The following is a 22,949-nucleotide window of genomic DNA, read 5'->3' as shown; positions in this document are numbered from 1 at the left end:
TCCGTCTCAGGCTCCATACGTAAGCGCTAGGGTTAAGGGCACGCTGACCCACACAGGACATAGTATGAGTTATGGGCAAACAGCCAATCAAAAATGTACACGACACTCTAAGGGCTATTTAAGCTGACACCGCTCGAGCTCCCTTTGTCCTGTCCCTTCATATTCATGGTGAAATAAAACTTCTTGCAGAAGGATCCTGGTCCACGTGTCTTCTCTTGCAGGAGAGAAAAGTACACGCGGATTTTTACAGCTAAGTGCCTAATGTCTAATGCCTAATTCTCTGTTCTTCCTCCAAGTACCAAGTACCTAATAACTAATAATTCTTCGTCCCAGTTCTCTAGTCCAAGTGTCTCTTTGCTCAATGCCTAATTCCTACTCTGCCTAATTCCTACCCATAATAGTACTCATAATTGTACTCCAAGTTGTACTCTCCTAATTCCTACTCTTAACAATAATTTCTTCTGTCTGTCTCTCACCTTTTATATGTCTCACATCTAAGCCACCCCTCTAAGTCCCACCTTTAAGCCATGCCCTTAGGTCTTGTCTCCAAATCTGATCTCTAAGTCACACCCTTAAGTCACACACCTTTAATCTCACACACCCAAGCAAAGATCCTGGGTATCTAAACCAAGATGTTATCAGAGTGTGCTCAGCTGATGTAGAATGATGTAATCAAGCCTCTTCTCAGGGTAGATGGCTCAAGATGGCTGCAAGGATGATAGTCACCTTCTGTTGGCTCCCCACAAGCCAGCTGGTTTGTGGCTGAATACAGGACTTCAATACTATATGTGGTGGTATAGGGTTTAATGTGTTAGAAAATGGCTTCTATAAAAAGCAAATGTAAAACCAGGAGCAGAAACTCAGGAAAAAACGTATTGTTCATTTTATGAAAAACATATGTTATTCACATAGTAAATAAATGACAACTCCTATGTTAGAGATGATAGGTTCTAGTTAATCTTGTAGAGAAAGTTACAGAACACCAGTGGATATGCCTTTGTGTCCTTGTAATTTCAGTGCTTGATAAATGTCAGTAGAACACCATGGAAGTAGTAGGAAATTTAGACCCTATTTTGAAAATAGATGAAAAACCAGAAAACAAAGAAAATGTTCATGTCTTTAGTTTGGACAAGAATTATCCTTTGATCAAACAAATATAATGTTTATGGTTTAGCTTTCTAGTACTTAGATGGGAAACAGTAAGTAACAGGGAATTTGTATTTTAAGCTTTCAAGTCAGATACACTAACTTAAATTCTTTTATTCTTTAGAAATCACATAATTAAGAAGATTGAGACAGAAAATAAATGGAAAGCAAATGGGCTGAGCATCTGGACTGTTTTCACCTGATATGTATAAAAGAAAACCCTTGAGGTTTGTTATAGTATATGAGATATTTACATACTCTGCATATCTATGTGTGCACATGTATGGATGTAGTGTATAGGTGAGATTATCTAGTTACACTGGTGTAGTTTCTGGATATGAGGAATAGAAAACCAAATTTTCTAAAAATGATTAGTAAGTTATTGTTTAATCAAATAGCCGGCAGAAAGTTGAAATTTCTGTAACATATTAGTTTTAAGGTCTATAGAAACTTCTTGTCTGTTCACTGTTTTCCTATTACAGTGTGCTGCACAGCTCTCCTAAGGCAAGGGGGATGGACTGCATCTCCCTCACCACTTTCATCCTTGCCGACCCCAGGGACTGTGTGTTACAAGGTAATAGGATGGTTTACATTTATTAAAACAGTTTGAGTTTATTGTGACATGTTTTTATCTTAACTATTGCTGAAGAGTAAAAAAAAAAAAAACAATTTTACTAGTTTTTGTACTAAATATAGAAAAAATTTGCAGTTCATGTAGGTGTTTGAAACTTAAAAATTTGTACCTGAAAATAATAGAAGCCATATTTCTTTAATAAAGTTTAAGGAAAATGAATTTTAACATAATTATTAAATCTTATTTTAATTCAGGTATACCAGATTCATCAGTAGGGGAGACTTCAGGTTCTAAACAAAGATATTGAATTGAGTCTTTTTTTCAAAAGCTGAAATTTCTCCCTGTAGTTATGAAGGCAGGTATGGAGAAGCTAAGTGAGTTCTAGTTCTTAATGGATAGTCAATTCTTATATATTTATAGAAAGAAGTGTTGCAAGTTAATTCTATGACTTCCACATATTAAATACATATTATGAAAGGAAATAATTTTAGCCTGAGTTCTTCACTTTACTAGTATGTAAATAATTTTAAATAATATAACCATCCCTAATGATAGAGCTTCCAGTAAAAACAAAAACAAAACAAAAAACAAACAAAAAAAGGCATTGTCATATTTATTTTGTTTCAGGTATAAAAAGTAAGAAATTAAAAGCTACATTTTCTTTCTTTTTGTATTTTAATGGCATTGGTAGAAGCCTTATTTGTTTAGTCTTTCCTTTACAAATAAAAGAAAAAAACTTTCCTCTAAACTGTCCTTGACTGCAGTTCTGGCTCATCCATCTCTGTAAGACTCCAAGGGCTGCCATGCCCTGGCTGAGACTCTCCATTTGCTGCTGTCTGCTAAGTAACATTCTGCCATTTTTCTAAGAACAAAACATCCTTCCCAGCACTTGAGAGGCAGAGGCAGGGGGATGATGGCGATGGAATAACGATCAATAATCAATACCAATCAATAAATGGTAATCAATAATTATCAATACTAATTGATAACCAATAATGATCAATAATTGATGGCACACGCCTTTAATAGCAGCACTCAGGAGGCAGAGGCAGGTGGATTTCTGAGTTCGAGGCCAGCCTGGTCTACAAAGTGAGTTCCGGGACAGCCAGGGCTACACAGAAAAACCCTGTCTCAAAAAAACAAAACAAAACAAAAAAACAGGGAAAAAAAACCCAAAAAAACAACAACAAAAAACAAAAACAAAAGAACAAAACATCCTGTTGCAGGATGATGTCCCAGAAAGGGAATTTATACTTGACAACCTATTGCCCCCCAGTTGAGTTCCTGTTTTTTCCTGAGTTTGTGGTTTTCCTTTCCTGGCTTGATGTATATACTGAACCTGCTCAGTAAAGGCATTGGCATTCTCTCACAGTGAATGACCGAGTCTGAGTCTTTCTTTAATCCCCCAGGCCTACTCCTATGCCTGAGCTCGGTACTGCAGGCAGCTCCAGAGCTGTCAATCTCCTACACAGTTCTGTCTGACAGATGACAATTTCAGACTTTCCCAAGAAAGTAGGCAATCTGCATATGTATATCTGTGGCTTAAATGCACACTTTAAAAATAGTGAAACACTTGTCACTTCCAATCTTAAAACTATGAGAATACTCTGAACATCAAAAGTAAAACTTGCATCGCACTTTCAGACCTAGCAATCTTACTCCCCAGAACAGTACAGTTGCCAAAAGTTCAGAGATCTATAAATCTATGAGCTGGTGCTGTCCTCCCCTCCTCAGATCCCCAGGCCTTTTCCACACTCACCTTCTATCTCTGTGTAGTTACTATACTGTAGTGTATATGTCATATACCAAAATATCCACGTTTGATAATGATGCAACTGTTGTAAGTTAAACTTCATGGACTGTGAAGAAGTTACAGAGGCTGTGGGCTTAGATGATGACAGGGTTCCAGCTGGGTATAGACTCGCAGAATCACATAGAAACTACCAGGACCACCTGTAGAACATTTCCTACAAAGCAAATTTGAACTATGAAAAAACTAATATTAATATTTTAATGGGTATTAAGGGAGAGAATGAACATAGAATTTTTAAAAAAGGACAGTTTGGCCTCAAATAGACTTGGTGCAGGCTTAGAGAAATTGCCAAGTAAAGTTACATAGGAAATCATTTTAATGATACTGTAATACTTTGCCTGTTGTACCAAAGAACTACAATAGTGTGTTTATAACAGAGATCTCTCTTTTCTTGTCATCTTGTTTGTAGTTTATTGAATGCTTTGCTTCCAGCCCTAAAAAAACAGTAATGGAGATAGAAAGAAACTGGCCTGTCAAATGCTGCTTTTGATTCTGACTTCAAAGATATTGAAAGTTTAGTAGAGAGAAAAAAGGTGGTGGCTTGGGCTGACCAAACTACCAAACATTCAAACCAAAGTGATCTTCCAGGGATTTCTCTTCCTGTGACCTTCCCAGAGCTTGGACCAATTCAGTCTATTCCTTGTTGTAAGTATTTTATATTTTATTCCATAAATGGAAGCTTATTTCTAAGATTTCTTTATATTTATTTTTTATATCTTTTATATTTATAATTATTTTGTTATATTTATTTTTTATATTACAATATAACAGTTGGTTTCTTTTAAATAGATTTTGTTATTTGATTACCACTGACAAAGAATCTAGCTTCTAAGTAATTTTAATTAATAAGAATCTCCCAGAACCTACCAGCATCTATATATTGATGCTCTGAATAACTAGCAGTTTCATTTCCTTCCCATTCTTATTTAAATTTTAACTTCAATTAAGGGCTAAAGTATATAAAAATATTCCTGCAATTTATAATAACTTAATCTTAAGATCAACTAACACTATAGAATTCACTGTTTCTATTGACGTTTGTTATCTCTCATCTTTCTACAGATTGTGAATAAGAGATTTTCATTGCAAAGCCAACATATAATCTTGGGTTAACATGATACTTTTTGCAGTGTGGAATGTAGCAATGTGGATTGCCCTGTCTTTGAGAGAGACAATGTTAGCAATTTGTTATGCTTATGTGCCCTCTGACTTGCACAGTCTGTCTTTCCTTGAGCTCTCTGGGTTTGTTTCACAAATACATTTTATTGGTTAAGCCTAGGTTTTGTGAGGTTTCACTTGAAGATTGGCACATTTTGTTCTGCAATTGTTATCAGTTACTTAGTTTACTGTAAACAGTTTAAATCCACCTATATCAGGAATGTGCTTCATTTGAAAGTTTAAGAACTTGCCAAATAAATTTGCAATGATTTAATCAGGATTTTGGTGAGTAGTGCATCAGATTATTTTTGTGGGTGTTACTCAGAGTTTGCATTGCTGTTGCCAGATACCTAAGAATGGATTTATTGTGGCCAAAGATTTTGCAAAAGATCAGTCCATAGTCACAGGGGCAGATGATACTGTGAGTTGAGGCCACATTCTGGAGAAGTTGACAGAGAGAGAACAGAGAATGAGGGAGGCCAGAAGACCTTGAAATTCATGTTCCTGCCTCTTCCACTGATGCCACACATCCTCCCACAACAGCACATACAGCTGGTTTAACACGTGAACCTGGGTGAGACATTTTATATTTATTATTTATTTCATTATTATTTTATATTCACACCATAGCCATGTATATTTGCTTCCGTGCATTCATAGAACATGATTTGAAAAACCATGATTAGAAAACCAAAACTTTTTTTTCAATTGAAGTACTTTATTGATATTTTGGCTTCCCCCAAAATTAATTTTCCTGTTGTAGATACCTACAATATCAGATGCCTCAAAACCGAAACTGGTAAGCCCATGTAACAGTCAGAAGTGTTGACTGTTGGATCATTTTGTGTCTTCGAGATACACCTCTATCAAAACTTTCCAAAGTAAAAAAGATAGTGGCTGAACAATCTTGGCCTCTAGTGTTTATGATAAAGAATGCTGTACCTAGTTCTTAGGAAGGCATATGTTTAATTTTTTAGTAAACTAACATAGTAACACATTCTTTTTTTTCTTGGATTTATTATATTATTATTATTATTATTTTCTTTTTTTTTCGAGACAGGGTTTCTCTGTGTAGCCCTGGCTGTCCTGGAACTCACTCTGTTGACCAGGCTGGCCTGGAACTCAGAAATCTGCCTGCCTCTTCCTCTCAAGTGCTGGGATTAAAGGCAAGTGCCATCAGTTATTGATCATTATTGGTTATCAATGAGTATTGATAATTATTGATTACTGTTTATTGGTTATTGATTATAGATCGGCATCGATTATTGACCGTTATTTCGTCACCATGATATAATAATATTATATACTATATAATATATATGCCCTAACCCTGATTATATATAATATAATATGATATATAATGTATTACATATTACATATAATATAATAATATTAATGTTATTAATTAATATTATTAATCCATATCTCACATATGACATACTTGTACAGATTATGTCAGCAATAAAGTAAAACGTTTATTTGGCTACCTTTCATGTTTTAAAAGCAAAGACGAAATGTTGTATTTTACAAACATGAATTTTCTTTTAGAAAAATATGCAGTAGGTTTAGTGTTCAGTGTTTTTCTATTGGTTGTTTTGAGTATTTTCTTCAACTGATTTCATAGATTAAGTAACTGCATGTATTTTTTTTCCATGAGATGTATATGTTGCATCCATATATACAGTCTTAGAAAGATAGAAGAAAACATGCCTGAGGCTATTTATAAACACACTTAACAATCTTAGATATATTCAATTATGTTCATGGAGAGGAACAATCAGTTCAGTTTAAGTCCTGTGTATAATCATAAACATTATCAACTGGTTTTGTTCTTAAGTTTACAACATACTGAATAGTATTAAGCTTGACTTTTTTCAACTGGTTTAAGAACCTTTAAATCAGAGGCAGTATTTTTATTTAATGCATGTACACGACATGCTTTCAAAAGCTGATTAGATTAATCATAATAAATTTAACTTGTACTCTTACTGAACATTTAAAATAATAAACGATAGAAAATAATATTACAAAAAGCAAGGATTTTGATTTCCCCTGGTGTTTATGTCTAAAGAAAGAAAGCAGAGTCCCATCTGCTTTCTTCTACGTCAGCTTCTCCAGGTTATTCTGAAGTCAATCTTACATCTATATTTTTTTCATTTATATCATTTGTCTCTAAGTGGAAATGTCTAGTGTCTATACACCTAGTGTTATTTACTATATTATCAGCGTTTACATTTCCCTGTCACAGAAGTGACTTATTTCTGTACTTGAGGTACAAAGTCAAAAATTGAGGTAGAAAGTCAGGCAAATGCTTTATTTCATCACTAATCAGCCTCTTGTAACTCTTTTTGGCCCAGGGTCTTATTATGTAACCCCAGCTAACCTAGAACTGGCTATGTAGACCAAGGTGACTGAACTCACAGATATGGACTCCAGATCCCCCTTCCAAGGGCTGAGATTAGATGTATACAGCACCAGTCCCAGCTGTAGTGCCTTTTAAATCTCAGGTTCTGTTGCATTTTTGTATTTGGTAATTGTGTGTTGCTCATTTTCTACTTAATGGACATTAATATAATTCACATTTTTAATTTTTAATTTAATTTTTAATTATACTTTTTAATTTAATTTTACATATGCTTCTTATATAATTTACATTTTTTGCTTCTTAGCATATGTGATTTCTTTTTCCATTCCTTTAAGAGTCTCTTTTTCTGTGAATTGCCTACTAATTATTTCAGCACTTTCCTTGTACAATTGCCCTTTGAAAATATTGTTTACAGACACCTAGCTGTGAAGACATTTATTTGTTCATTTTGTAATACTTAATTACTAAATGTAAATTACTTAGGAAATATTTATGTGCTTAGGAATATGCACACGGGCACACACAGACGCACACGGCAATAACTAGATTCATTGAGGAAATGAATAAAACGTAAAGAAGGGCAGTATATAGGAGGAAAGGAAAGGGTTAATGTAATTGTCTGAAAAAAATGAAAAAGGACAAAAAGAAAGTGCAGCCCTGTGCAGTACAAGCCCCTGTAGAACTGCGCTGATCCTCTAATAAGGAGTATAGGTCACTTCAACAGAGATTAGGAGTAGGTTGCAGGTAATATGCTGTTTTTTAAAAACATAGTCTGTTAGTTTTCACTAATAAATTTGAAGAATCTTACATATATATTATATATGTGTAATATATATGCATATATTATTATATTATACATATATTAATATATATGTGTAATATATAATATATGTATGTAATATATGTAATATATAATATATAATTTATATATGTGTATGTAATATATGTAATATATGCATGTAATATATGTAATATATGTGTAATATTTAATATATGTATGTAATATGTGTAATATATGTAATATATAATATATATGTGTATGTAATATATGTAATATATATGTGTAATATTTAATATATGTATGTAATATGTGTAATATATATGTAATATATAGTATATATGTATATGTGATATATGTATGTGATATGTATAATATATAATATATGTGTATGTAATATATGTATGTCATAAATGTAATATTGTATGTAATATATTTGTAATTTATATAATATATGTAATATATAATATATGTATGTAATATATGTGATTTATATAATATATGTAATATATAATATATGTATGTAGTATATGTAATATATGTGATATATATGTAATATATATAATATATGTTATATATATGTTTATATATGCATATATACATAGCCAGAGTATCTAGACTTGTTTTCAAGTAGGGGAAATGAGCCATAGTAAATCATGACATGGGGATTCATCTAACTTGTTCTAAGAAAGTCAAGAATGTAACAAAGGAAACTAAACGCTAAGAATCAGAGTTAGAGAGAAGGCAGAGCACATGCGATTATTGTCAGGAATTACACATTTATTTTGAATGATACATGTATGTTGAGCATGACCTTATCATAGATGTGAGCTTTGCTGTGTATTAAATCTGACAATGTTGATCAGAACATAATGTGGTCAGGAAAGGTCGCAGCATTAGGAGAGTATTACAGGAGCAAGTAAAGATGGAGTTGCCTCAGATGAGAATTAGAATGGCTGAGAATGGTATGGCTCATGAGATTTTTGAGCCTGAAATCTAAAAGGACAGGTTCATGTTAAAATGGTTGGAAAAGACTTCACATGTTACAGGTTTTCAGAGTCAAAATTGTTTATATACAGGAGTTTGATTAGTGCTTTGTTAAATTTGCCTTAGAATAGATCCGAAGTGGAGATGTCCTGGTGCATAGGTAAAACTCAGCCGTTCAGGAGAGAGGTCTGGTAGTGAACTATAGCTTTGATGGTTAGTGACATTTACATAATATTAAATAATAATAATAATAATAATAATAATAATAATAATTTAAAGCTGCAGGACTGGATGAGGTGGGCAGGGATGTTAGTCTTTCCTACATAATATTAAATAATAATAATAATAATAATTAAAAATAATAATTTACAGCTGCAGGACTGGATGAGGAGGGCAGGGATGTTAGGTCTTTCCTTCAGTTTCTCCCTCATCTTCACTGGATTTCAGCTGTCAGGATGTCCTTTCTGGTGCTAAAAATTTAGTTGAACTTTTTCTCAATGCTTTTAGAATGATTTCCCATCCATAAATTTTACATTTTGTCCTTTCTGTCCTCTACTAATCTATTTTAATATAATAATCTTATACATTCCCTTTTTGTTTGTTTGTTTTGTTTTTTGGGTTTTTTGTTGTTGTTGTTGTTGTTGTTGTTGTTGTTTGTTTTTTTGAGACAGGATTTCTCTGTGTAGTCCTGACTGTCCTGGAACTCACTCTGTAGACCAGGCTGGCCTCGAACTCAGAAATCCCCCTGCCTCTGCCTCCCGAGTGCTGGGATTAAAGGCGTGCACCATCGATTATTGATCATTATTGGTTATCAATTAGTATTGGTAATGATTGATTACCATTTATTGATTATGGAATATTGATCGGCATTGATTATTGGTTGTTATTCCAGCACCGTCATCCTGCTGCCTCTGCCACCCGAGTGCTGGGATTAAACACTTGTGCCACCACTGCCCAGCGGCTTTAATACTTTAAACACTATCATGTCTTCACATTCTTCCCTCTTCTCCAATCGCCTTTAAACCTCCTAATCTAAATTGCTACCATTAGAAAAGCCCGCCCCCTCGCGGTCATCCTAAGTAAATACAGTAAAACACGCTTTCATTTCTGTGGTCTGCTTAAAGCTGCCTTTCCTTCCTTCCTTCTTTTCCTCCCTAACTCTCTCCTCTCTCCTCTCTCTTTCTCTCTTCTCTCTTTTCTCCTCCTCCTCTTCAATTTATTTATTTTCATGTGTGTAAATGTTTTGCCCGAATGCATACATGCATGTGCCTGGTGTCCACGGAGGTCAGAATAGTGGGCAGATTCCTAGCTAAGGGCTAAGCCAGAACTCTAGTGTCTGTCCTAAGCTTTTAAGTGGAAACTCCTGAGCTTTGGAGACCAGACAAGTTAACAATATAAAATATCTATTATAAGATATGTTATTAACAAACTTTCCAAAGTATAGACACAGTTAACATTGCTTATATACCACCCCACTTTAATGCATTTGTGCACAGGAGTCAACGTAAACACAGAGACCTTCCCTATAGAAAAGTCACAAGATTTGGAGTCCTGGGATGTAGGCCTTCATCTCCACAATCACTGCATGGGTTTATCTGGCCACTTCCAAAGAGCAAGGGTTACAAAGCATTGCTCTTAGGACTTGTCTGAGACCCTGTAATGCTGATGTATATTTTGAATTTACAAGCAGTGACTCAGGCTGGAGAGATGGCTCGGTGGTTAAGAACACCAACTGCTCTTTCAGAAGTCCTGAGTTCAATTCCCAGGAACCAGCAACCACATGGTAGCTCACAACCATCTGTAATGGAGTCTGGTGCCCTCTTCTGGTGTTTCTGAAGAGAGCAATTGTGGTATACTCATATCAAATATAATATATATATTATATGTATTATATATTATACATTATTATATATTATATATTTCAAACCTTTAAGAAAAAATAAATGACTCTAGCCTCTCAAGACCAGTCTGTGGCAGACCCATCTTCCAGTATTCTGCAACACTACAGTATTCCATTGAATATTGTTCAAAATGCTGGTCTGTGGCACAAGTAAATTTGGTAAGTGTTTTTACATCCTCTCATTCCATTGAAACAATCATCTCTCATTGAAACAACCCATTGGGAGAATTTCTTATGTTACCCTCAAGCTGAGTCTGAGAGCAACAGCATAGCTCCCCTAAAGTCAGAAAGTACTGGAGTGAGGGCAGAGCCAATAGTTAGGGTGACTGTGGGAAAATTTTGTTCAAACTCATATACTGTTGAGGGAAGGGCTCTAAAATTCACTGTGTGGCTGTGAACTTAGTGTGTTTGGTGGGGGATGCTGTGGTGTACATGTGATGGCCAGAGGGCAAGCTGCAAAAGTTAGTTGACCTTCTACACTGTGGAAGGTAGGAATTGGTGAAATCTAGGTCATCAAGCTTGGCAACAGATGCTTCATTTATCTCTCACCAGACCTTAGTTTTTGAAATATTTATTGCCCCCCCCCCAAGTAGAATTTTACTGTATTGTCATATAAAATCTATTTTCAAAAATGAACCTTTGAGCTGGACAGTGGTGGTTCAAGCCTTTAATCCCAGCACTTGGGAGGCAGAGACAGTCAGATTTCAGACTTGAAGTCCAGCCTGGTCTACAGAGTGAGTTCCAGGACAGCCAGGGTTATACAGAGAAACCCTGTCTCAAAAAACCAAAAAAAAAAAAAAGAAAAAGAAAGAAAGAAAGAAAGAAAAAAAAAGAAATTTTGTCTTCATTTGTGGTTTCTCTTGGACCTCTCTTTCTTCATCCTTTATTACCATTTTTCTTACTGAAGTGTCAGAACACTGAGACTAATACCTGATGTGATCTGGCTGGTACAAGCTGGAACAAAAACCAGAGCCCAGTTCTGCCAATACTCTTGTTCTTTCCATTTTGAGTCTGGGAAGAAAAAGTTATTTTAGAAAGAAGTATGTGGTACTCTGGTACATCTTCACCTGCATCCCACAGGTTGGGTCAAAGGATATTTGTATAAACAATGCCCATTTCTGAAGGAGTTGATGTGAGTGTGAAATAAAGTAAGAAATAACTGTATCTGTCTTGGCACCGGATTCATAGCAGTTTATTCAATCGATGATGATTAAGTCTTGACTGGAGGGGTCTATGAAACACAATGGAGATGAAATAAGAAAGAAAGACACCACGTTCTGAAATTACAGCCTTAGGAAACCACTGTTGGTCACCCCAGAGCTTGAACAGCCTGTCTGGATTGAGGCTCAGCCCAGTGGACTTGATGGATGGGCAAGACAGTTCTATGTAGAGAAAGGGGGTAGAAAATTCTAGGCAAAGCTGAGCAAAGACTCCGAGTAGTGAATATGTGGCCAGCATGTGCTGTACTTCATCACTACAGGGCATATTCTAGAGACACACTGCCTGGTTTGGGATCACAACTCTACTGCTTTACATCTGAAATCTTATGTGGTTCTTTGTTCCTCCACTTTCTCAACAGAAAAAAAAAAAATAGTACGACAATCGTAGTTGCTCTTAGAGTTGTTGTAAGGCTTGATTGACACATCCAAAACACCAGAGCTTACAATAATAGCTGATGAGAGAAAAGACATGAAATAACGATGCTGTGAACACAGCAGTAAACACTGCTGACCATGATGGTAGAGAAGGATGGGAGTATAGCAACTACATTTGGTAGTCGTGGTGTCCTTATCTGCCTCAACTGCAAAACAAACCATCTAAGTTGAGTGACAGATCCTGGTGTTGAGTGGGCAGTCACCCACTTCCTGGATGAATAAGCAGCTAAGACAAACTTGGGAGCATAGGACAAAATGGTGGTGGCAGGGGCATGCGGCACATGGCAAAGTCTGCCTCATCCCTTGGTTTCCTTCCATATCTAGCATCCTGTTCCAAAATGTTTCTTTTTTCATTTATCCTATTTTACTTTCTACATGAAGCGTTAAGATAGACTTGGGGCAAGATTAACTATTTCATGCCATTTATGGGTCCTTTTCTCTTTCTCTCTTTCTCTTTTTATAGGAAAGAACAACTGGAAGCAGCAGGCAGGTACATTTTTTTTATTATGAATACCCTCCCCATTTCACCATTGTTTTGAGGGGAGGATTCAGTCCTGCATGGTGGAAAGCTGATAGGTAGCCATTTTGATCACATGTTAGTCTTTGGGTCTTACTCTGTTGCTGACCTTCGATTCCTCTGTCATTTTCATGTGAATTTAGTCAAGGACAACTTTATATGAATAATAGAAACAGCTATGATGTACTGAATGTCTATCTCCTCAGAGCTAAGCTCCATAAAGGTTATCACAGCTGATCTGCACAGTCACCATGTAAGAGAAGTCCTAGTATCCTCCTTTGTGTATAAGGAGACCAAGGCTCAAAATGGTTCCTCTACCCCTTCTGAATTCTCACAGAAATTAAGTAGCAAAACCAAAAATCAAAGTCAGACCTGAATGTTAAAAGAATGTTTACCGTTGTACATTTTTTTGTTTGTTCATTGGGCTCCTAGATGGCATTTCTGAAAGCAAATCCGGACTGCAATTCATGATCCCCATACACCTGAGGCTTTTCAATAAATCATAAACACTGCAGACTGCTGCAGAGGCAAGAAGAGGTTCAGGCTTGTGAACCTCAGCTTCCTATCCTGATGTCAAAGGTGCCCAAGGTCTGGACCCTATTCTAGTTTATAATGCAAGATGGATGATTCATTTTGTCAAAATAGTGTGAGATGATAAGAGGTGACAACATACAGCTAAGAACAGTATTGATTTAAACTTATGGAGTGTTTTCCGGAAGTTTCCATGTAGCATTGTTAGATTAGAGATGATACACACACACACACACAAACACAGACACACAAACACACACACACAATTTTCTGAAGTGGACTATAGTTGCAAGTTACTGAAACCACGGATAAGTGTATTAAATATTACTCCAAATATGCCTTAAAATTTCTGATTCTGGTTCAATTGGTAACCAAACTAAACTCTGCACCTCTGCAAGAGCAGCAAGCACTCTTAACAATTGTGCCATCTCTTTAGCCCCAGCTTATTCTGAAAGTAGAACTTAAAAGATCCCTTGCCCTTTTCCCCTAAATAACAAATAAAACAACTCAAGTGTTAGACACTCCACAGGTTACCTCACCAAGTAATACTAAGATAGTCTAAGTGAAATTGCCATTTACTGGTTAACTGATTGCTAATTCTAATGGCTAATTTAGATGGCTTTTTTTCTGCAGGTACCCTTGCATGCCAGCAGAGGGCATCAGATCGATTTGTCATGAGCCACCATGTCTTTGCTGGGACTTGAACCCTGGTTTTCTGAGCCATCTCACCACTATCTGTTTACTGGTTAACTGCCCAAAAAGCAAGGACTTAAAAATTGGATCAACTAGTTAATCAAAAAATAGTTGAACAAGTGACATGGCAAGACCACATTTTTGTGAGGAATGGGTTGCAGAGTGCTTTCTACATGATCCTGAATCATTTAGGTTTGGGCTCCTCTGGAATGTTCCACTATTTTTATCTTATGTATCCTTGACAACCCCTAATCCCATCCCCCCACCCCCACTTCTCACTCCCCTTGTTTATGGTTTTCGCTTTTTAAAAACTCCTCAGCTTGCTGGTCTTTTGTCAATCTCTACTGCAAGAGTGTGCTGTTTGACTGTTGGTTGCCAACTCCCCCCCCCCCCAATAAACCTCTGCTGATTATATCCAGGTACGTGTCTTCTGTGTTTGTGGGTGGCCGTTACTTCCCGAGACTGGAGTAAGGATCTCCCAAGTTTGGGGTTCTTCATTCCTAACACTAATCTCTGTTATTCATGTTTTATTTCTCAAAATAGAATGCATGTTCCTAACCACAAAAGAACAAATGGCTGTGATAATGATGACCATACAACCTACATTCTGTATCATTTGACATAAAATAACAACAACAACAAAACAAACGTGATTGGGAGAGAAATGTAGCTGTAACTTGGCACAGGACTTTGTGGTTTTGACTTTTGGAAGCTATATAACTTTCTGGTTCAGGGTGGGGCTGAGGCTGGAGTATTGCAGCTAAGCTTCCGAGTGTAATTTTGTGGCTCTGATTTATCAGTAGTGACTTGATTACAATAAATTCTTATCATTTCCCCTGTCCTGTGGTTGAGTTGTGTTGGATCTCAGTGGACCCCATGATATAAAGGCTTTAGCACAGTATGTAACCACTGTCCCGTATGAATAGTTTCATAATGATGAAGACTCTAGAGGTGAGCAAAGGCTTCATTATACTAAACTGTCCATTAGGACTCTGGGGGTGTGTCCTGAGTCACAGAAGGTGTGTTTAAGACTCAAGGGTGTGACCTGAGACACAGGGGGATGTGTGTAAAACTCAGTGGGCATGTCCTGAGTCACAGGGTGCATGTTTAGCACTCAGGAGGGAAGTCCAGAGTCACAGGGGGCAAGCTTAAGACTCAGGGGCATGTCCTGAGTCACAGAGGGTATGTTCTAGATTGAGGGGGCATGTCCTGAGTCACAGTGGGTATGCTTAAAACTCAGGGGGTGTGTCCTGATACACAGGGGGTGTGCTTAAGACTCAGGAGGTGTGTCCTGAGTCACAGAGGTCGTGTCCTGAGTCACAGGGGGGCAAGTTTAAGAATCAGGGGGTGTGTCCAGAGTCACAGAGAGTTTGCTTAAGACTCAGGGGGTGTGTCCTGTGACACAGGGAGCCTGTTTAGAACTCTTTGCAGAGTCACATGGGGGGGTGTGTTTAAGACTCAGGGAGAATGTCCTGAGTCACAGGGAGCATGTTCAAGACTCTGGGGGCGTGTTTAAGACTCAAGAGGCGTGTCCTGTGTCACAGGGGGCTTGCTTAGACTCTAGCACATATTCTTTCATAATAATGAAGACTAGAGAATTGTGCAAAGGCTTGACCATATTAAGTACACTCACAGGGTTTCTGTCTTAGTGTTTCCATTGCTATGAAGAGAAATCACGAAAAAGGCAACTTCTATAAAAGCAACAGGATAATTGGGACTGGCTTACAGTTTCAGAGATTTAGTCCTTTTTCATCATAGCAGGAAGCAAGACAGGCATGTAAGATAACATGATGCTGGTGAAGAAGCTGAGAGTTTTGCTTCTTGATCCAAAAGCAGCCAGGAAGAGACTGTCTGCCTGGGAGCTAGTAGGGGGGCCCATTCTGCACTGGGTGGAACTTCAAAGCCTTCAGTGATGCACTTCCTCCAAGGCCACATCTCAAAATAACTTCCTCCCACTCCCTGAGCCAAGCATATTTATACTACCACATTCCACTGCCTGGCCCACATATGATTGTGCAAACACATGAGTGTATGGGGACCATATTTAAAAATAGCATAATACAAAATATGTGAGGTTCAAATTAAAACGTCCTCATCATCTATAGAAGTCTCATAAATGTTAAAAGTCCAAAGTTCAAAGTCTCTTCTGAGATCATTCCAATCATGTAACTGTAATCTCCTATACGTTCATAAATATAGCACATAATATCCATCCAAATTCATAGGATATAGGTCACCATTCTTAATCACCATTTTGAGGAAATACTGGGTCAAAAGAAAACCAAAAGCCAGCAAGGCAATCTCTAAACTTTGCATCTCCATGTCTGATGTCAAAGTGTTCTTCAGATCTCCAACTCCTTCCTGCTTTGCTCACTGCAGCACAATTCTTTCTCTTTGGCTGATTTTATTTCCTGAAAGTAGTTTTTCTGAGCATGTATCCCACAGCTCTGGAATCTAAAACTCTTGGGCTCTCCAAAGTAACTTCAAAATTACAGCTTCTTGTTCCAGTATCTGGGATCCACAGATGATCTTCTGTGCTCCTCAAAAGAAGCTGGGTCTCGTCTCCACCTATTCCCTCTATAGGACACTGGGTTCTGCTTGACTCCACTCCACTGCTGCTGCTGTTCTCTCTGCTCATCCCATGGGACTGACATCTTCAACATGCTGGGTTCTTCTGTGACAAACAGTCTTGACTGCATTCCTCTCATGCTCCCTTCATGGTGCCAAGCCTCACCTGCACTGCATGAAACATTCATGCCTTAAAACCTGTGCCACCTGGATGAGACTTGCACAGGACTGAGTCAAGCTGCACCACAAGGGACAACCTTGGCTACCTCTGGAATACAACTTCTTTGTCCTCTCAGAACACTTAACAGAATATGTCACTTCAGTGGTGCTGGTTTCTGCTTCATCCCCACTAATTTTCTAACTACAGCCAACCAGCATCAATCCCTTCTATTCTTTCCTCTAAAAGCAGAGCCACATGGACAAAGCTGCTGAGTTCCTCTGCCTGCTGGGGCCCAAACATCGCCTCTTCTATTACATCATCACCAGCTTTCTAGTTTTCAACAACTTCACTGCCTAAGCTCGGCTGTCCTTGAACTTGCTCTGTAGATGAACCTTGGACTCAGATCTGCATGGCTCTGTCTTCTGAATGTTGAGTAATACATGTGTAACACTCTGCCCATATCTAAACTTTTCATTACCTAAACTTGTTCTGTACCAGGATGACTTGAATCAGACATCTGCTTGACGTTCATCTCCTGTTATTTAAGGTGTGTACCACCATTCCTGGACCTAAGTATATCCTATATCCTTGTAGATTTTAAATTGAAATACCAATATAGTAATCACAATCCATCAATTCTCAATTTGACACGTACTTTTATCCTCTTATGTCCACATAAAAACAATAACCAAACCAGTTAATAATAATGCCTAACATTATACAGTTCTCATCCATATAACTTCACCTCCATATGTTTAGGTGAATGGAATCCTGCTATAATATCACCATTTCTTTAATGCCGTTGTGTGTTGTTGATCATAGGATTTAGCTTCATTCAACTTCCTGGTGAGATTTTCTCTTTGAAGCTAACATTTCATATTTTTTCTGAGATTACTAAGCATGATCAAAACAATCACCATGAGAGTAAACACAGGCCAAAAGCTATGCTTGGCTTTCTTGAGACTTCCTTTGTCAATCCAGTTAACAAAATAAACCTGTTTACCTTCAGATGAGAGCAAAACACAGCAGCATTCTTCAGCAAAACATTATAAAAATTCTATGCAAAATTCAAAGCACCCTTAGGTCATATATGTTCTACTAGGATGGCCCATGAAGTTCACTTAATGCATGTACAAATGCAAAGTCTAAAAATCCACATTGCTTCCAACAAAATCATGGTCAGGCCTACCAATAAGAATACTTAAGTCTGGGGTACCAACTTCTGTCTTAGAATTTCCATTGCTAAGAAGAGACACTGTGACCAAGGCAACTGTTTTAAAGGCAAATAGTTATTTCAGTCTGTATTACACTTTCAAATGTTTAGTTTATTGCCATCATAGCAGGCACAATGTCAGCATGCAGGCAGCCATGAAGCTGTAGGAGCTGAGAGTTCTGCATCTTCATGAGAAGGCATCCAAGAAGAGACTGTCTTCCAGCCAAGTGGTAGGAGTGTCTGTTTTGTACGGCCTGAGCTCTAGAGACCACAACCATAGTAACTCACTTCCTTCAAAAAGGTAACATCTACTCCCACAAGGCACATCTCTTAATATTGCCACTTTTTAGGGTCAAGAATATTTAAATCACCAGTTTACTTCAACTATGAATTCTTTCATGCATTTAAATATGATTAGGACGTGCAGAGGCTTTAACATGTTAATTATTTTCAGATGTTTTCTTTCTCATATGTGTTCATTTCTATTTTCAGAAACCACTATGGCATGTAAACGATTTCCTAACTTTAGAGCAATCAAAAGGTTTCTGCTCAGTTTGTGTTCTTTTATGTCTTTGGAGATTACAGAGATATGCATAGGCTTTACCACGTTCATTACATCTGTAAGGTTTCTCTAAAGTGTGTGTTCCTTTAAGTGTTTGGAGAGTACAGTGACATGCAAAGTCTTTATCACATTGACTACATTCATAAATTTCACTCTGCACATTTTCTTTTGTGTATTCAGAGATGACTGTGTCCTGGAAAGGCTTTACCTCATTCATGACATTCAGTTTCTCTCTAGTATGTGTTCTTTTATGTAATGGGTGATGACTGTGCAGTGCAAGGGTGTAGCACCTTGATGACACTGAGTCACTCTCTTGAATGCCTTCTATTATGTATTCACAGATAAAAGTGAATTGTCAGTTTTCCCCCAGTAATTACATTAATGAGGATTCTCTCCAATGTGATTTCTTTGTGTATGTGTAAAGAACTATGACATGCAAAGGCCTTACCGTATTGTTAATATTCCATTAGGTTTTTAATCATAAAAACTTAACTATTCATAGGCCCGCTCCCACCCCACTTCTAACGTAAATTTTTATAAATTTTAAACTTCGAACGCTTTCATGTGGGCAAACAGGGATTTAGAAAGAACAATATTAGGATTGAGTGCCCTGAAGAAAGAAGAAAATAGAAAAAAAAAAAAAAGAAAAAAAGAAAGAGAAAAAAGAAAAAAGAATAAAAAAAGAAAAATGAGAAAAAAGAAAGAGAAAAAAGAAAAAATAATAAAAAAGAAAAAAGACAAAAGAGAAAAGGAAAAAAGAAAGAAAAATAGGATAAAAAAGAAAAAAAGAAAAAAAGGAAAAAAGGAAAAAAGGAAAAGAAAAAAGAATAAATAATAATCATAAAAACTTAACTATTCATAGACCCACTCCCACCCCACTTCTAACGTAAAGTTTTAGAAATTATTTTATTTTATTTTATTTTTTATTTTTTGGGTTTTTTTGTTTGTTTTTTTGTTTTTTCTAGACAGGGTTTCTCTGTATAGCCTTTGGCTGTCCTGGAACTCACTCAGTAGACCAGGCTCGCCTTGACCTCAGAAATCTGCCTGCTTCTGCCTCCCAAGTGCTGGGATTAAAGGCCTGAGCCACCACCACCTGGCTAATTTTTAGAAATTTTAAACTTCAGTATCATCATAACTTTCATTTTCCTGACCTAAAGTTTGATATCGATGGCATAACACTAAAATCTGAACAGCATTTACCCTTTCTCTAACAAAAGTTCACCAGCGTGGATGAAGAAAAACCAATGTAAGAAAGACCCCTACAGATATCATGGTCCCCAAGGTCACGGCCCCCATCAGTATTGTCTTTACTGCCATCCAGTTCCATTCCTGTAGACACCATGTCTTTTTCAGGGCCCTGTTCCCATACAGGGCTGTGAACTCCGTCCAGCCGCCATTGTTGTGGATCCAGTCAGCCAGGTGTATTTCTAGATAGGCCACCATCCAATCCTGTATCTGCCTCACCAATGGCTCTAAGTTTTTGTCGATACTCTCAGCACACAGGGCCGCCCCAAAGACAAAGAATGCCACAAGACGGCCCCAGTTGGGGCCTCCTTGGAATAGTTCCTCAGAAACCTGGATGAAGCATTGTTGGGCTGAGCCTGGGGTCACGTGTAGTTGAGCAACCAGGTCAGAGAGGGTGCGCCGGAAGCGGGTCTCCAATTCATCTCCAGCCGCCCGCATGGCTTGGTGTAGCGGGTCGGCTGTTGGGCCTTCTCCTGGGCCAGTTCCTCGGACATAACCCTTCTGCCTCAGCTTGTAGCCTACAAAGTCGGCCACTAGAGCCCGTGTATCTGGGGTTGAGGCTGGGGTCGTCATCAGGTGCGTTCAGCTGGGTTCCAAGTTTCCAACTCAGTGATGTCAGACTGCGTTTCCTGCTTGGAACTGGTACTCAGGCCTCCGGTCTCATATGTTGAGCGACCTCGTTGAGCTTTCATGTGGGCAAACAGGGATTTGGAAAGAACAATATTAGGATTGAGTGCCCTGAAGAAAAAAGAAAATAGAAAAAAAAAAAAAGAAAAGAAAAAAAATAAAAAAAAGAGAAAAAAGGAAAAAAGAATAAAAAGAAAGAAAAAACACAAAAAGAAAGAGAAAAAAGAAAAAAGTAAAGAAGAAAAAGAAAAAAGAAATAAAAGGAGAAAAGGAAAAAAAGAAAAAAGAAAGAGAAATAGAAAAAAAGAAGCCGGGCCGTGGTGGCACACACCTTTAATCCCAGCACTTGGGAGGCAGAGGCAAGCGGATTTCTGAATTCAAGGCCAGCCTGGTCTACAGAGTGAGTTCCAGGACAGCCAGGGCTACACAGAGAAACCCTGTCTTGAAAAACCAAAGGAAAAAAAAAAAGAAAAGAAAAGAAAAAAAAAGAAAAGAGGAAAAAAGAATAAAAAAGAAAAAAAGAAAAAAGAGAAAAAAGGAATAAAAAAAGGAAAAAGAAAAAAGAAAAAGATTGAGTGCCCCCCCCCCCCGTCTCAGTGAGCAGTGGCAGCTCCCATACAGGATTTAACAGTCCCAGGGGTGTTCTGAACCTTGAATGAGGCAAAGGGAAGGAGAGCTGTCTAATCACTCCCGCCAGTCTCCAAGGCCAAGTTAGTCCAGGTCTCTTTTAGAGTTCTATTCATTTTCTCTACCTGTCCTAAAATCTGGGGCCTAAATATACAATTTCTAATTCATCCCCAGCTGGGCGGCCAGTTCCTGACTTACCTGGGCAACAAAGACAGATCCATTATCGGGTCCTATTACCTTATTAGGTATTGTGTACCGGGGAAAGTTTTTTTCTAAGATGTTAGAAATATAGAATCTAAAATTAAAAATAAAATATAAAACTTAAAATATTATTATACTTATTTATATTTTATACTTTACATTTTATATTTGATATATATATACATATGTATATATATTTGTGTGTGTGTGTGTTTGTTGTTTTTGTTTTGTTTTGGTTTGGTTTTTTTGGTTTTTTTTTTTTTTTTTTTTTTTTTAGACAGGGTTTCTCTGTGTAGCCCTGGCTGTCCTGGAGCTCACTCTGTAGACCAGGCTGGCCTCGAACTCAGAAATCCACCTGCCTCTGCCTCCCAAGTGCTGGGATTAAAGGCGTGTGCCATGTCTGACCTCAGTAGGAGAGGATGTGCTTAACCCTGCAGAGACTTGACATGCCATGACTGGGGGATACTCAAGTGGCCCCCAACCCTCCCTGGGGAGAAAAAAGGAGTCAGGGATGAGGTACTGTGGAAGATGGAATGGGGAGGGGGTAGTAACTGGGATATAAGGAAATTTAAAAAAATGGGAAAAGAAACAATACATATAAATAAAATAAAAATATACAAATCAGTATATTAGTTTTAAATTTTACCCTACTCAATATCTCAGGGCATAAGCAAAAGTAGGCAAGATTTTTGACAAAAATATCACACAAATGACCTCTAACTAAAGTTTCCTCAGAGTCTATTTTCCACTGAACAAACATGACCTCAACTACCTTTGGCTGCATTACTGTCAACACCCAAGCTTCCATGTCCTATGAGAACAACTAATTAAGATCCATGTACAGTTCTCTATGATTTTGCCATCTCAGTTTGTGATATTCTCCACATTCCTTCAAAAGAAAACATAGATTCTGTCCAGCAGCATAATCACATCTGGATACCATTTTGTTGTTGTTGTTCTAACTTGCTACTCTGCTGCTGTGATTGAATGCTCTGAGCAAAAGCATCTCAGGTAATAAGTGGCTGTTGTACATGGTTCTGTCAGATCACAGTCCATCATTTTGGGAGCTTAGATTAGAAACTGAAGGCAAAAAGCATGGACAAACACTGTCTCCTGGCTTGCTCTCTTGCTTGCTCACTGTCTCATGCTCAGCCTGCTCTCTCATCCAGCCCAGGACCACTTGCTTAGGGATATTGCCACCCTCAGTGGAAGAGCCTTCCTAATCAATCATCAACACTATCTCTCACAGACATAGCAACCAGCCATTCTGATGAGGGCACACCCTCAATTTAGGCTCCTTCATGTGACTGTAGCTCTGAAATGCTGAGAACTGAAAACAACAATGACACAGACACAATAATAAATGAGGAAGTTGTTACAACACACAATCAATGATTTAACCATATCAATTACAGGAGCCCCTGCCACCCCATTAGGATTTGGACTTGTGCCTGAGCAAGGACAAAATAGGAAGGGCACCTGGCTCAGAGCAGGGAAGAATACACTGGAATGGGGAGCTCAGAAGCTGTGCTGACCAGGGATGAGCATCTTTAACTCTGGGTTTCCACTCCAGTGCTACCAAAGAGAAGGCTAAAACACTTGCAAGGTGGACAGAAAAGTAGATTGTCC

At 37.7% G+C, this 22,949-nt stretch overlaps 1 pseudogene; it reads right to left on the bottom strand.

The window, feature by feature from the left end:
* Positions 1-19,611: 19,611 nt before the first annotated feature.
* On the bottom strand, positions 19,612-20,541 carry LOC143437317 (bcl-2-like protein 2 pseudogene; annotated as a pseudogene).
* Between the last annotated feature and the right edge of the window lie 2,408 nt (positions 20,542-22,949).

Source organism: Arvicanthis niloticus, chromosome Y (genome assembly GCF_011762505.2).
Source record: "Arvicanthis niloticus isolate mArvNil1 chromosome Y, mArvNil1.pat.X, whole genome shotgun sequence".
NCBI lineage: Eukaryota > Metazoa > Chordata > Mammalia > Rodentia > Muridae > Arvicanthis > Arvicanthis niloticus.
Note: the sequence above shows the minus strand (reverse complement) of the source record. Positions and strands in the feature narration are given on the sequence as shown.